This window comes from Zonotrichia leucophrys, chromosome 8 (assembly GCF_028769735.1).
Source record: "Zonotrichia leucophrys gambelii isolate GWCS_2022_RI chromosome 8, RI_Zleu_2.0, whole genome shotgun sequence".
In the NCBI taxonomy this organism is placed as follows: Eukaryota; Metazoa; Chordata; class Aves; order Passeriformes; family Passerellidae; genus Zonotrichia; species Zonotrichia leucophrys.
The window spans coordinates 9,364,654-9,378,807 of NC_088178.1; the positions used below are offsets into that span (position 1 = coordinate 9,364,654).

At 38.1% G+C, this 14,154-nt stretch overlaps 2 long non-coding RNA genes across 7 annotated transcripts in view; one reads left to right on the top strand and one right to left on the bottom strand.

The window, feature by feature from the left end:
- LOC135450883 (uncharacterized) overlaps positions 1 to 7,035 on the bottom strand; it is a 60,557-nt gene extending 53,522 nt beyond the window's left edge. For 4 of the 6 annotated variants that reach the window (XR_010441173.1, XR_010441170.1, XR_010441172.1 and 1 more), the window contains exon 1: positions 6,640 to 6,993. This is a non-coding gene — a long non-coding RNA (uncharacterized LOC135450883). Of the gene's footprint in view, positions 1 to 6,639 lie in introns of all 6 variants that reach the window. The other 2 variants (XR_010441171.1, XR_010441174.1) reach the window with 2 other exon arrangements.
- Positions 1 to 14,154, top strand: part of LOC135450884 (uncharacterized) — a 135,249-nt gene that overhangs the window by 73,337 nt on the left and 47,758 nt on the right. The window lies entirely within an intron of this gene.

Consider the following 14,154-nt stretch of genomic DNA (forward strand, 5'->3'; position numbering starts at 1 on the left):
TCCAGCTCCATGTGTGTGACGTGGTCATTACTCAGTCACAAAATGGTGGCCTCAAAGGGTTTCCTGTCAATCTCTTGGCCAGTGCAGGCTCTGATTCCTGTTCCTGCACAGCAATTTTTAGCGCTGCTGCTGAAGGGTTTCTAACTTGGTCTGTTCAGTGGTGGGACTCAAAGCACCATCAATAGAAACAGAAAGGTGAACATGGCAGCGCAGTTTAACAGCGGCAGAACCCAGCAGAGGTGTTTACTTTTCAGGGCAGTGTGCTCTGCAGAAATGTAAGGCCTGCTTCAGCATGATGCTTTGAGCACATGCTGAGCTTCGAGGCGGTTCTCTAGGCGGCCTTCAGGTTTTGTAAGTAAGAAAACGCTCGACGCCATTTCAGGGCCAGCTCCTTGATGCAGAACACCAGGGGCAGGACGTGTCTAGGGCCCAGGATTGAACTCTGGTCATGCAGCGCAGCGTTTCACCTGCTCTGTCTCACTGGTACCTTGGGGCAGTCTGGTAAATAAGCCATTACTGGAGCTTTTTAGTGGTAGGCCTCGCATGAGTGTTGAATCTGGAGCATCTCTACAGATGGAGCAGTATCTTCCATTCATCCTACATTCTGATATTTTGTTGCAAGTTAGTAAAAAATAAGAAATGAAAGTCCAAGCACATGAAGAACTTTTACAAAATTAAGCATGTACTGAATGACGTTGATCTCTTGAGAAAGAGACTTTGTATCTTGTCTTTTTGTATCTTTGTTGTTGTAGAAATACCACACCAAAAATGATCTCAATTACAAAAACAAAAGATCATTTTTCAGTCTAGTATTTTTTGTTGTTTTCAAGCATCTGAGGTCTCTCCTGAATCCTTTTCTGTGGTATCTCATTGCTGACCTCATAATTATAATCACACATTCAAAACTTAAATTCTGATAATGTGACAGAGATGAGAAGCCAGGCAGTTAAATGACTTGCCCAGGGCTATGAAACATCTTGCTGGAGAGCTGAAATCAGACCTTTTACCATGTCTGCCTGGCCAGACCCAAGGTCTGTGCTTTGTTTTATGTTCTCAGGCATGTTTCTTCATGCAAATGTTATTTGGACTGCATGCTTGGCAAATAGCAAAGGCCATGCTGCCCACTGAATTTTCTCCTGGATTGCTTTTCACCTTAAGTTTAAAAATTATATGGGTTTTAACAAAGCCATTTTCATAACTCTTTTTCAGAACTTATATTCTACAGGTGTTGTTTATTGATTCAAGCTTATAGTGACAATATGAAACTACCAGCCATTCAAGCATAATGTTAAACTAAACTGTGAGTAGAATGAATTTGTACAAAATAGTACAGCCATAAGTCTGTTGCTACTTTGTTTAACCAACCAAAGTTGCTTCATATTGCTCTCAATTAGTCTTTTTCCCCACCCCCTTTTCTTCTGAAGGATTCCTTTTACCCACTTACCTTATCCATGGGCCACGTAAACACATAGGTAGGACTTTGTGCATCCTTTGCATACTCTACTTGTTAAATCTCAAATATTGTTATATTGCTTCACACACATCTCACTAAATGCAAATAAAATAGTAGGTAAGGCTGCAATGATGTCCTCTGGGTGTGTATTTCTGTAGGTAATGTTTGTGTGTGATGCACACAATTTTTACAGTCTGTACCTCACATGTAGATCACACAGACACAATAGAGGCTGATCACAACCAATGCAGTGTGGGTGGGACGTGTTTGCATAAAATCTATGTAGGTAAATTTGAAGTATTTGAAGATTACAGATGTTTTAAGGGTCAATATTTTGGACAGTGGAAAAATACATTTTTCAGACTCTTCTAAAATGTGCTTTTCAAAAAATTCTTAAAGTACCATATCCTTTAAATCTTCCTTCATTAGGAATGGTAAAGCAGTTCATGCTTTAATTCACCCACACCTTTCAGTCTTTTTGGTCATTCTTTCCTTGAGTTTGTTTTGGGAGGTCTGTTTCCAGTTTTATAGGGTTTTGTTTTGTTTTAATATTTGGCCATTAAATGATGTCTAGTACTTGCTTGTCTGGTATCAGACATACATCTTCCTTGTTACATGCATTTCTAAAAGAGGAACACATTATGAATTTTGCTTGAATGTTAATAGATTTGCTGCTGTACAAATAATACAAACGAAATATACTTAATTATTTTAGCTCATACTAGAAAAGATTCAGGACAAAGGAGAGATTGATGCAGTGTGCCTTACAATGGTCCTACTGATTTCTCTACTGGCCTTTCCTCTGCACATGGTCAATTAGAATTGAAAATCCTGTGCTGATTTCATTCGCTGGAATTTTTAAGCAGGTCAGGAAGAAAGATGTTATTGAAAGGAAAAGTCTCATCTAAATAAGAAAAGAACACGTGGCCATCTGGTCTAACTGTACCATGCTGAAAGTAGTTTTGACTTTGCTCTAGTTTGAGCTTTGCAACAGTTTGCTAAAATATCGAACAGAAATACATATACATTAAAACAGTCTGTGCTTTTTATCTACAAAAATGCAATGTGCAGTTCTCTTCCTATCTGTAATGCATGAGCTCCTTTGACCCTGTTACCTTATTGAAACTGTCTATGTTTCTGGTAGGTTCTCAAGTTACTTCAGCTCTGTAGAGGTATAAGCGAAACACCAATCTTTTGAAAGTTTTGGATGTAATTCTCAGTGCTTTATTCCTAGGACTAAAAGTCACACCTCTGCTAGAACTAGGAAAGGCTCAAACAAGCCAATGCAACAGGAAGCATGGGGGAAGAGGGGAGAGGAGAGTTTAAAAAAGGAAATCACTTGAAAAAAAGGAAAGAACTTGAAGTTTGTGTGAGTAGCACCGTGGAATTTGCACAACCAAATGTAGGCCACAGGCTAATAGACAAGCTGTAATACATATCAAATTTTTAAGGAATGGAGTCATAAATATGCAGGGGCTTCCATGATTTCATTATTTCAGCATCAACTATTAAAAAGTTTAAAGTCAGTAAAAAACAGAGTTCAGCAATTTTCACGCAAGGTAAATAAATTCTTTTTGCAAAAAAACTGAAACGCACAGCTCCAAATTTCAAGTATGTGAATAACAAACACACAGCTCCAAATTGCAGGTATGTGGATAACAGCAGGAGAGGATAATGCCATTTTTGAAGCAACACTGGTCAGGTATCTCCTCCCTACTCTAGGCAGGGCTTTTGTACCCAGCACTCTCAAAACCCAAGAGACCTTACTGGGAGAAGGGGACAGTGTTGAACTAAACATGGAGGCAAAGACCCTGTATTCATATTCTCCAGCTTAATGCTTATCTCTTATGTGATTAGACATTACTTCTACACTGACAAACATTGCATAAATTGCCAGTTGAAACACCCTTCTAAGACAAGATAGTGTGTAAATCACTTCTGAAGTTTAGAGAAATTGATTTGCATAGGATTTCAGCCTTTAGGAAAGGATAAAAATATGATTGCCTTGTCATAACCTTAAGAAAATGAAAGTGAGCACTTCATAATTTAGCTGTAGGCATTATTTCAAAACACATTTTTTGAAACAAGTGACAAATTTTGTTTTAAAACATAACATGCCAAAAAAAGTAGAAAGGAAATTATCACCTTAATATTGCTGAACATGTCTACATATAATTCACAAATGCATACTCCTCATGACCATTGTGTAGAGTTAGCTTGTGTATTTCATATAAGCAGTGTAAACTGTTCCTTTAGAAAAGCATTAAATCCCTTATTTACAAAAAACTAAAATGCAGGAATAAAAATTTGACCACAGCTCTTGATTAATTAACTTAATTTTCCTGACATCTCTATTCAGGAATTTTTACTTTGCAGTGGATATTGCTGCCACTACATGCAATCTTTTGTTTGCATGTCTCCGCTGCTATTTGGAAAGGAAGTTTTTTTAAGATTAAATTTATGGGATACTTATGCTGGGTTCCTTTTCTCATAGTGTTTCTAAGCAATATTAGAGAAAAAAAGCTAAAAAATTTCTTATATTTCCATTAGGATACCTGTTAGAGTGATTAAAATATAGTTTAAGCATTTTCAGGGAGTAAATTAACAACACTGAACATGTGTGCATGTGGTTGTGTGCTTTAAAATGTATTTTCTTTTAGGTCTTTTTCATACAAAGTTCATGTTTAAAAGCAAATATTATTCATCATGTTTATCACACCATAATTAGTATCACAAAACAATGAAATTCCAAAGAATTTAGAAAATAGGTCGATCTGCACAGCATACGTTTAAAAATTAAATAGAATACAGGCTTTGAATCTGCCTTTCCCCTGTATGTCTCTGCTAACCCCACCCATAGCCACACCAAATGGAGAGTAACTATTTTGGGGAGTGCTGCATTCCCAAGCCCAACTTTGTGGCACGATGGCACTGGGCCACTCGGCGTTTCCCTGGGCTGTGGCAGCAGCAAGGCCAGGGCTTGCAGGGCCAGCTCAGTCCCCTGCCACGCTCCCCTTCTTCGCTTTGAAGGCAACCTATTCACAAAGCATTTTGCTACTGCCTCATTTAAAACTATCATAAAACTGTCTCAGAGCTCCTGCTAATCTCTTTAAACACAAGTATTTTGTAAGATTTCTGCTTGATGGGCATTCAGGAGCGGGTATCTGTACAGTAGCTACTTGCCTTTATGTAATATATCGTATGCACATACAAAATCATTACATATATTTGAGCTACACAGCAATTATGTAAGTGATGCATGAACTTAACGTAAAATACTGCATTGACTGTAAACCCAGAGGAAAAATCACAGTAAAATGGGAAACACTGGATGTCCCTAGTTACACTGTGTTGGAAAGTGTGTGTGCCTGTGCATATGTTTTGTACAATAATGTGTATATATGTTTACAAAGTTTCTTATTTTGGTTTTTATTTTTTTGCAAATCACAACAAAGTTGAAACTGAGCCTGGCTGACATAAGGAGGGAAGGCTTGTGTTTGTCTTTAATCTTTTCTGCAGCACGGTTCAGACTTCTGTCTGATCTGCACATAGCAGAGCAAGGGGCTTGCCGTGCATTGCGTGCAGGCTCCTTGATTGTGGAAGGGAAAAAAAAAAAAATCTGGCTGGAATCCAGACAGGCGAGCGCAGTGCTCTGTTGATCATTGTGTCTAGCCTTCAGGTGTCTCAGCTCACAGTGGGCGGCGGGTGGGGGAGGGGGAGATAACAGGAGGGCAGACAAAGAATATAACAGTGTATTTACCAAAAAAAAAAGAAAAAAATTCATATGTGGGAGATTCACGTCAAATCCTTTTTTAAAAAATGCTTCTTTTAACGTTCCTTTCCCTGCAGTGGGAGCAAGCAAACATCTGTCCAGGAAGATTTATTTAAGCCATAATTAGTAGCGTCTGGAATCTTTCAACAATTTCTCCTTATTGCACTTAATTTTTTATTTTTTTAAAAAAAGAAGTCTGCTCATCTTTCACTTAGAAACTGTTTTCACTTCATGCATTATTAGAGATCCAGCCCAGCCAGGACCGAGTCAGATTTCTATTGTCTTTGCTTTTTCCCTTCTGATCGTAGTTTTCAGAATCTAACTTTTAGTAGGGAAGGGGGGGTGGGAAGGATCGTGCAGGCAGGGGGGAAAGACCTTTTTAAAGGTCTTACAAGCATGTGGGAGCAAGAAAAAGAGCAAAAATACAAATCAGTACTGTTTATTATACGGTTATTCATTTGGGCTGAATTTCTTTTCCGAGGAAGAAGAAGAAAAAAAGCGCTGCTTTGTCTGTTGCTTCTGTTTGAGAACTCTCATAAATCTTGCCCAGAAAGCAACTTGGGCTTAAGGAGATCTGGCCAGTAAAGCTTTGGGAAACAATTTCAATGTCTCCTGCTATGAATATTCTCTTCTTTCTGCCCCCTTCGTCCCCGCTCCCACTCCACCCCGACCTTCTGACGTTATACCGAAAGAGACCCACACCCTTTCCCACCCCATCAGGAATCTGAGTGAATGCAAACTGCAATCTAAAGTTGCTTATCAAAAAGCCTCTCCTCAGGCTGAGCGAGTCCAGATATTGCACACTAGTTGTGTGTTTTCAGTCCAGCCATAGCCCTTTCCTAACACTCCCCCCATTGCCTTGCCTCTCCCCCTCCCCCCGTGGAAGGGGTGGGATGGGAACCTTGCTCGACTTCATTGTTCCAAATGTAAGAGCTATTTGCCCCAAAGTGTCTTCGCTGTCTTTCATAGCTAATTATAATAACTGTCAGATGTCTGCAAAGTCTGGGCTGCCCTTGCTGGCGGAGTTAAAGTTTGCCTTTATGTTTTCCCCTTGGGGACAGATCAGGCCTGATTAGACACAGAGTACAAATAAAAGTGAACAACATACGTGTGTAGGGCTTTTTGTCTTTGTTTTTCTTTATGAACAAAGCAGCACGCTGGCTATGTCAGGAAGCAGTGTGTCATGCAGCGTGCATGCAGGCACTGCCCTGGAGGATAACTCGCTTTTGCTTTTTTTTTTTCCTCTTTCTTTTATTGAAGCATGCAAGAAATATTTCTGAATTTGAATAACACTTTACATACTTGTTCATCTTATAAGAAAAGTAATCCCTGATTTAGGGCACGTAGCATTTTTACATTTTTAAGAGATTTGCTTTTCTGGGTGAAAATAAAAATAAATAGAGCCTGTACTCACAGTTTTGTTGTGCTGTGCAGGTCGCTGTCTCCTTCTGCAGCGACAAGGAGGGTTGGAGAATGTCAAGGGTGCAGAATCCCAGATAATTCAGGCGAAATGTACAAATGAGCTTCCTGAAGTCGCCTGGAAGTCAGCTACTTGTGCTCAGACATCCCATTGCTGCTCTGCACGCTATACTATCTGCAGTTCTGAATTGAACTAAATACTGCCCATGTGAAAGACAGGGGAAACACAGTCATGTGGGACACACAAATCCACTCTATTGGCTCTGAAGGCACAACTTCAGCATTCTTGCATTTCCACCATTGGTTAACAGTTCGAGCTGAGAGAGTCTAGGTCCTCCTAGTGAGTCCGTTTTCCCTTTATGCTGGAAGAATGACTGTAGGATTTTACAGTGACAGGATTAGTTAAGAAAGGGACTGAAGTCATCCCTTTGACTGAAGCTGGTGGGTGGGGATTGGAAGCTGTGCTTTTCTCAAGTCGACGTTTTTCCTTTTTCTGCCTGCATTCTCAGCGTCAGGAAATGCTTGCAGTTAACTTGGGCGGCACAGAGAAACTGAAGTGACTTTTTTGGGTTCGGGGTTAGGGACCTGGCTTTAGAGTAACACAGAGTTACAGACAGTACACTGATTTTCATGGGAATAACTAATCTGGTTTACTAACTGGTTATTTTTCCCCTTTTCAGATTTTTTTTAAGCTCAGAAAGGGCTATATCAATATTATTTATCCTGAACTTTTGCATCATGTAAGCCAGATAAATGAATCCAGCAGTTTGAAAGCCTAGACTGATAATTTGACAACAGAAGAAAGATTTTACAGAACTATTGGACCTCTGGGGAGTGTTATGATATGGTAATAGTAATATTTTGAAAGAAGCAACAAATTCCAGAAAAACTGTAATTGCTGATATTTGAGACTAATGAAGATATAAAGATTAAGTAGGAGGGAAGAAGTCTGACTATCCCCTATTTTGGTATTCTGTCATTTGTCTAATTTAGTTATGCCAGCATGAGCAGTAATTCGAAACGGTACTCAGTCATGTGTGACATAGTTCTCCAATTAACCCTTATTAAAAAGACCTTTCCCAAATCCCATATGCATGTTTTCCTAGAACTACAGAAAACAGAGGTATGACAGATTTACAAGGTTTGTGTCCATCTTCCTCTCTGGGCAGATTTATTTCCTCCCTCATTTTTCCAGTGCTATGTCGAGTGTAGCTCTAAACACACCCAGTGTGTGACTCCTGTTGGTGGACTGTTGAACTTGGGGCCCAATTTAGCAGTTGAAGTGCTTAAATATGCTTGGAAATTTCCCAGAATAATTAATCTGGAATAGGAAATTCATTGTATGTTTGTGGTGTACGCAAGGCCAAGCCCAGACTGCTCTGCTGGCAATTGCAGTGTGTGTGAGATCCTATTTAGCAGCTTATGCCTGGCCCTGGCTGTCAGGGCATCTTTTTGTTTCTTCCAGTCAGGCTTGTTCAGTCCACCTTAAACCAATGCTTCTCCCTCCTCAGAGTTCAACCTCTTAAGCTATTTATAGACTTTTATCATCACCTCACTGACCACCCTTGTCATCACTTAGCTGAACACCATATTCCAGGTGTAGCTGGGTAAGATATGGGAACATTCCTCCATATCCTGTGACCTGGTATGGCTGCAGCAAATCAATATGTGTTTGCTTGATATGTGAGCAGGAAAAATACATCTCTTAAAAATAAACTGACACACCTGACAAATGGGATTTTAAAGAAGATGAAGACAGTAAATATTCTACTCTGGTTAAGAAGGCCTTGTGAAGACCTTCTTTGCTTCCAAGTGCTAAGAAGATGGGAGAGGTTTTTTCTTTTTTTTTTCAGCAGGCTCACTTATAAATGCCATTTAGTAACAATATATAAAAGGTGGTTTGGTGGGCGTTGTTGTTTGGCTTTTTAATCTTCATGAAGAAAGATAGTTGTCTGGTTTGGATAAAATAAGGCTACAGCAGTAGCATCAAAACTTTCTTTCCAGCCTTCAAAAATGTTTTCAGCTCTACTAGGCTTTCCACATCTGGACTCCAGAACACTGAGGGAATAGAACTGAAAACCCTGGGAGACATTTTCTTTTTTTCACTGTGCTGGTGGTCTTCATAATTTTGGTTGCTTTTTTTTGTTGTTGTTTAATTCAATTAAAGAGGGAAGAAATACTAATAAAAGAAAAATTACTCTAGAGAGCAGTAAACTCTTTGGTTTTAAGACCAAATACACAGTCTTGTCTGAAATACATCTTTTTCATTAATGTCAGTTTCTGATTTTAAAATGCTGAAAAGCTCTTTACAGAGAGGGGATAAACATCTGGGTTCATTTATTATTGTTTAGCTTTTTCCTCAAATAATTCAAGAGCACATTTCAGGAAAATCTAGGGACTCTGAAGCAGTGATTATTTACCTGCATTTCTTGAACCATGAATGAAAGAGCTAGATGGTACAAGCAGACATTTTTGTGACTCACAGTATTTTGGAGACCAGAATAATACTTTGCATCATTGTTGCCTCTAGAGAGAGAAGTGTATCTTTATATGTATTTGTGCATCTAAATGGACATTTTGCTCTTCCTGTCACGTCCATTGAAAAGAAAACAAAATAAAGATTTAGGCTACATCATATTCACTCTCCTTGAATAACAAACTGCTTCTTTTGCCACTATTGTTGGTAAAGATATAGTCAAAGAATAAGAGCATCATTAAATTATCACTGTGTGGAAAATAACGTTGCTTTGCTGATTCTGTCATTGTGATGAAGTTTCACACATGAGATAAGATGCTGCATGAACTGAGCTGTCAGAGTCTGGAGATCCTACTGCTCTGTGACCCTCTGTTACTCCATCCTTCAACACCACAAGTCTCTGTTTCTGGGTTTGGGTTAGGGTTTTGTGGTTTTGCAACTTTTCCTCCCTGTCTAGCAAAGATTGAGGGACACTTAACTCCTGTCTAATAGACATCCTGTTCCTAAGAATTTTTACACTTCCCTAGCCAGGAATACCAGGAAAGAAAAGACATAACTGAAGTTAGAAATTATAGTTACCAAAGGAGCATTTTCAATATTTGGAAGCACTAGAGAGCAGATGGTTGGTGTGAGGGTGAGGAAAAGTAGGATGGCCTTGAACATCTTGTACAGGGTGCATTCACAAATAACTTTTAAAAACAGCTATTGATTTTTTTTCATGTGGAAATATAAGCTCAATGTCTACTTGGAAGGAGGAGCAGATTTGCCCCTTGGCTGCTTCTTACTAAGTTATACAACATTTAGAAAGACAAAAATCAAAAACTGAGATAAATTTCTTTCAGAGACAAGACACTAATGCAGTTTGCCTGTTGATGTGTTGCATGGATATTTCTGAAAGTCTGTATTTTAACTGTTCCTTTAGACAATCAAATGCAGTCCTATTATGTGTATGATGCAGATTTCATGTTGCCCAGGATTTTTAAGCCTTTCCAGTTTTTTTTCCAGTGGAAAGTAATTGAACTTCATAGACTGTGTATTTGCTTACAACTTTGCCAGAGAATTTTTGCTGTTGTATACACCTTTGCTTTTTGTTATTCAGCAGTAGGTGGTATTTGCTAAAGTTTCAAGCTTATATTAGTCACTGCTAGCAAAATCCCTTGAGATTGGTAGTGCATAAGCAAAGAAGAAATCAGACAAAAAAATATCTCAGGAGATATTGGAGAAGCCAGAAAAAGGCAGAGAAGAAGAAAAAGACATTGAAAATCTTTGAGAGAGCAAGTGGATGAAGGACAAGCAAAAACCATTTCATGGAGAGAAACTACCAGAGCCCAGAAACATGCACATGCAGTGTGTGCACGTATTCTGGAAATGGTTCTGTACCCTAGTTAAGCACAGCCCAAAGCTAACACAGGGAGTGTTTCAAATGTGTCTGGTACAAGAGGGTTGTGAGTAAAGGTTTGTTCTCATCTCCTGCACCAGGAGGGATGAAAACAGCTGAAATGTTGTCTGAGCAAATAATCTTTGCTGTATTTGACCTAGTTGGGCAGGCTGCAATATCTACCATTGCCACAAAGAAAAATGAGTTTAGCTGTTAATATCATAATGGATTTTGTGAGGCTTTGAGTGGGGGGTGGGAGTGTATGTTTTGCTTTTGTTTTTTTCCAACTGAGTCTTATTCCTTGGTCTCCTCTGTTTCTGTTGAAGAAGTGAATGAAACCACACGAGATTCTGGGAGGATTTTTCAATAGTCAGAGAGGAAGTTGGTATTCCCCCACTAGTGAAAGTCAGAATGACTTACTCCTCTTTCCTCTGCAGGTCTTCTGTCTGCTTAGGGACAGCTTTTGGTGGCTAGCTTAGATAACATAGCTGTAATTTAACCACTATAAAAAAGTGATCTTGATATATTGATCTATGCACTGGAATTCATGCATATGTTGAGCTTGTAGTTGTTGTGTATTTATAAACCTGATTTTGGTTACAGGACAGTAAGTGAGGAATTCAGATCTCATTCAGGTGAACTTAATACAATAGGAAAAAATGCAGGATTATTAACTAATTGATCCTAAAATTTTTGTTAATTTATTCAAATGAAAATTGAAATAATGTGTTTAGAATTGTATTTGTAAAAGTAAAATTCTAGATAAAACGAAATGTTATTTAAACAGTGGCTTAGTGACTGCAGTATACCTCAGATCAAATTGAGTGACATGAGTCTTTTAAAGCTTGGCTACAAATGGGCTCACCTTAGAATGAAGCTACCCAGAAAGACTTGGTCAATAAAGCTAGAACCAACCACACTTTTGAGCATATAAACCTTAAAATGCAAGTTAGGTAAACAGCTTCTATATCACATCTGTGTATTCCAGAAAGTCTGGGCATTTCTTTTGAAAAATGCTTTTTTTTCCTTCCTGGGTAATTTCCTTAATTTTTAAAAATTCTTCCATTTCTTCCCTTTTCTTTAATAATTTGTTCTCTTAAGTCCTTTCAGAATAAACAATTTATTTTCCCTAAAAGATACTTGGCTGATACTCAACTGGCTCAATTTTCATCATAAAAAATGAAGGCTTTACAGGGACACTCAGACTTGGGGACCATAATGGGAATTTTTCCCTCAAACTACTCTTACAAGGTTATGTAGCTTTTTCTGGTTTCAGATGCAAATTGTTTCATCCCTAATCAACCCATAGTAATATATCTACATATGTATTTTATAAATTATTTATCAAACTGTCATTTCCTTATACATGTCTGCAACTGGCACTTCATATTTTAATTTTCTTGTAAAGTAAGATTGGTTTTAAAATCTAGAATTTATCAAAATTATGTGCAATCCAGTATTTTGTGAAGAATAATAGTATTTAGCAGTTCATGTGTCAAATGTAGAAGCCTTTTCATTGAAAAAATCCTACATGGTCTAATTGTGAATATTTTTTATTGAATCTATTATTCCCTGAGATAAATCATCTTTCTCTTCAGAGAGAAAATAGACGAATGTTTAAGTATTTCAAACTATAGGAATTCACTAAATTAAATAATGTGTTCCCTGCACTGTCCCACCCCTAAAGCAGTGGCTGCACAGTACTGCAGTATTCTAGGTGCGATTAAAGCATCACTAGGACACAAGCCTATAGCAGTTGCAACATCTTTTTTTTTTTAATAAAAATATATTAAACTAGAATATATATTCCAAATTTTTCAAAGTAATATAGTGTTTGTGGACCAATATAATAAATTTTGTAGATTATTTTTCTTCTTTGACAATAATTTTGGTGTAATGGGATTTCCCATTTTTAATTCGTAGCTCTTGTCTGGTATCTCAGTCTACAGATTAAGACTAAGATTAATTTTCCCCATTTCTGTTCCAGTTTTGGGTGGTCTTAAACCAGGACAGTTTCAAAAGGATTTGTTTCTTTAAACCATCTGCCTTCCACATTTTACTCCTTAATGAAATAATTTATTTTGTTGTTTGTTTAAAGGATGTTAATACTGCATAAAAGCAATAAGGACACCATAGTTTTCCTTACAAGAAGCCAGACCTGTTACTTTAAGGAAGTGCATTTTTCCTCTGGTAGCTTATGAAAATTTAAATTAAAAGGATTTAATAATTTAAGCAGCATAGTTTAGTGACTGAGTGTTGAAGAACAGAAGAGTTTGAGGTTGCTAGCAAAACACAAGGCATTTCAGAGAATATAGTTCAGTACTGCCTTCAGGCACTGATCCTTACTAGGTGCATGCAGGGTACAGATGCTTTCAGAAATAGATTATTGTATAGTTGAACAGAACTGCTACTCCAGGAATGACATTTTATATTTAATTATATATTTGGTATTGATTAATGAATTTCTTACACTCTACAGAGCAAATAATTAATTTACCAGGAGGGTTTTGATCTTGGCTAATGAACAAGGTGTAGACAGAGGGGACAAAAGTGGCAGGGCAGAGGGAGCAAGTCAATGCACTTGTTCAAATATTTCCGGTTGCAAAAGTATGTTTGCATATTTGTCTGGTCCTTGTAGGGGAATAAAATCCTACTCTGAGCCCTCCTGCATGTCATCCTACTTAAAATAATCTCTATTATGTTTTTTACCTTTTTTTTTTTTAATAGAGCCATCATGATGATATCTAGATATTCTACTACTCTGTCCCTCGCTCTGTATCATTTGTTCCTTCACATTGTTTAATTATGGACCTCATTTATGGAATTATCACAAGCTGAACTGGAGGTTTCTTGCTTGAGGGACCTTGACTGAGATCCTGACCTTAGTGAAATCAAGGAGCAGAGTGGGTTTCAGTGTCTTAAGTGGCACCGGGATTTCCCTCAGACTTTATTCAGGACACCTCTGGACAAAGGGAACAAGGAAGAATGAAGTGCTTGAGTATTAAGCCAATTATCTCTTCTAATTGGAACATGTATAGGGAACTCTTAAACTGAAGAAAGGGTGAAATCTGCTGAATAAATTATTCCCAGTAAATAGTGCACCCAGCTCTAGTCCTGACAGAGATAAAGCTGCAGTGGCATCAAAGTGTCTGCTCTTAGAGGGTGTTGCTCTGACACAGATGTCAAATGACAAATCAACATGAGGTGAACACATGAGTCTTATTCCCTGCCTTGCTCAGCTGGAGAGATTACAAAGGGGGTGGTCAAATAAGCTCCAACAATGCTCTTATAACCTCCTTTAGCTGTAAAAGATAAATAAAACTGGCCAGGAGGTAACTTCTGTAATTCCTTAAATCTGTTTTGTAGATACTACAAAGTGTAGACTGCAAATAGCTTGGGACCTTTTTCCACAGCATGGAGGGAGGCAGGGAAATCAGTGAGAGCTTGTGGCCAGCCCCTCCAAGACCGAAAAGAGACCTGAAAATTAAAACCAGCTCTTTTTGTCTGGTGAAGTAGGTGTTGCTAAAAAGGGGTTTAGCTCTGGTTCATTTTCCAGTATTGAATTTATCTCCATACCTTTTGCTGGGCTGTGGTGAGATATCTCTGAGACTAAGTAGCAGTGATGGAAATACTGAAGATATTAATAAAAAGTGATT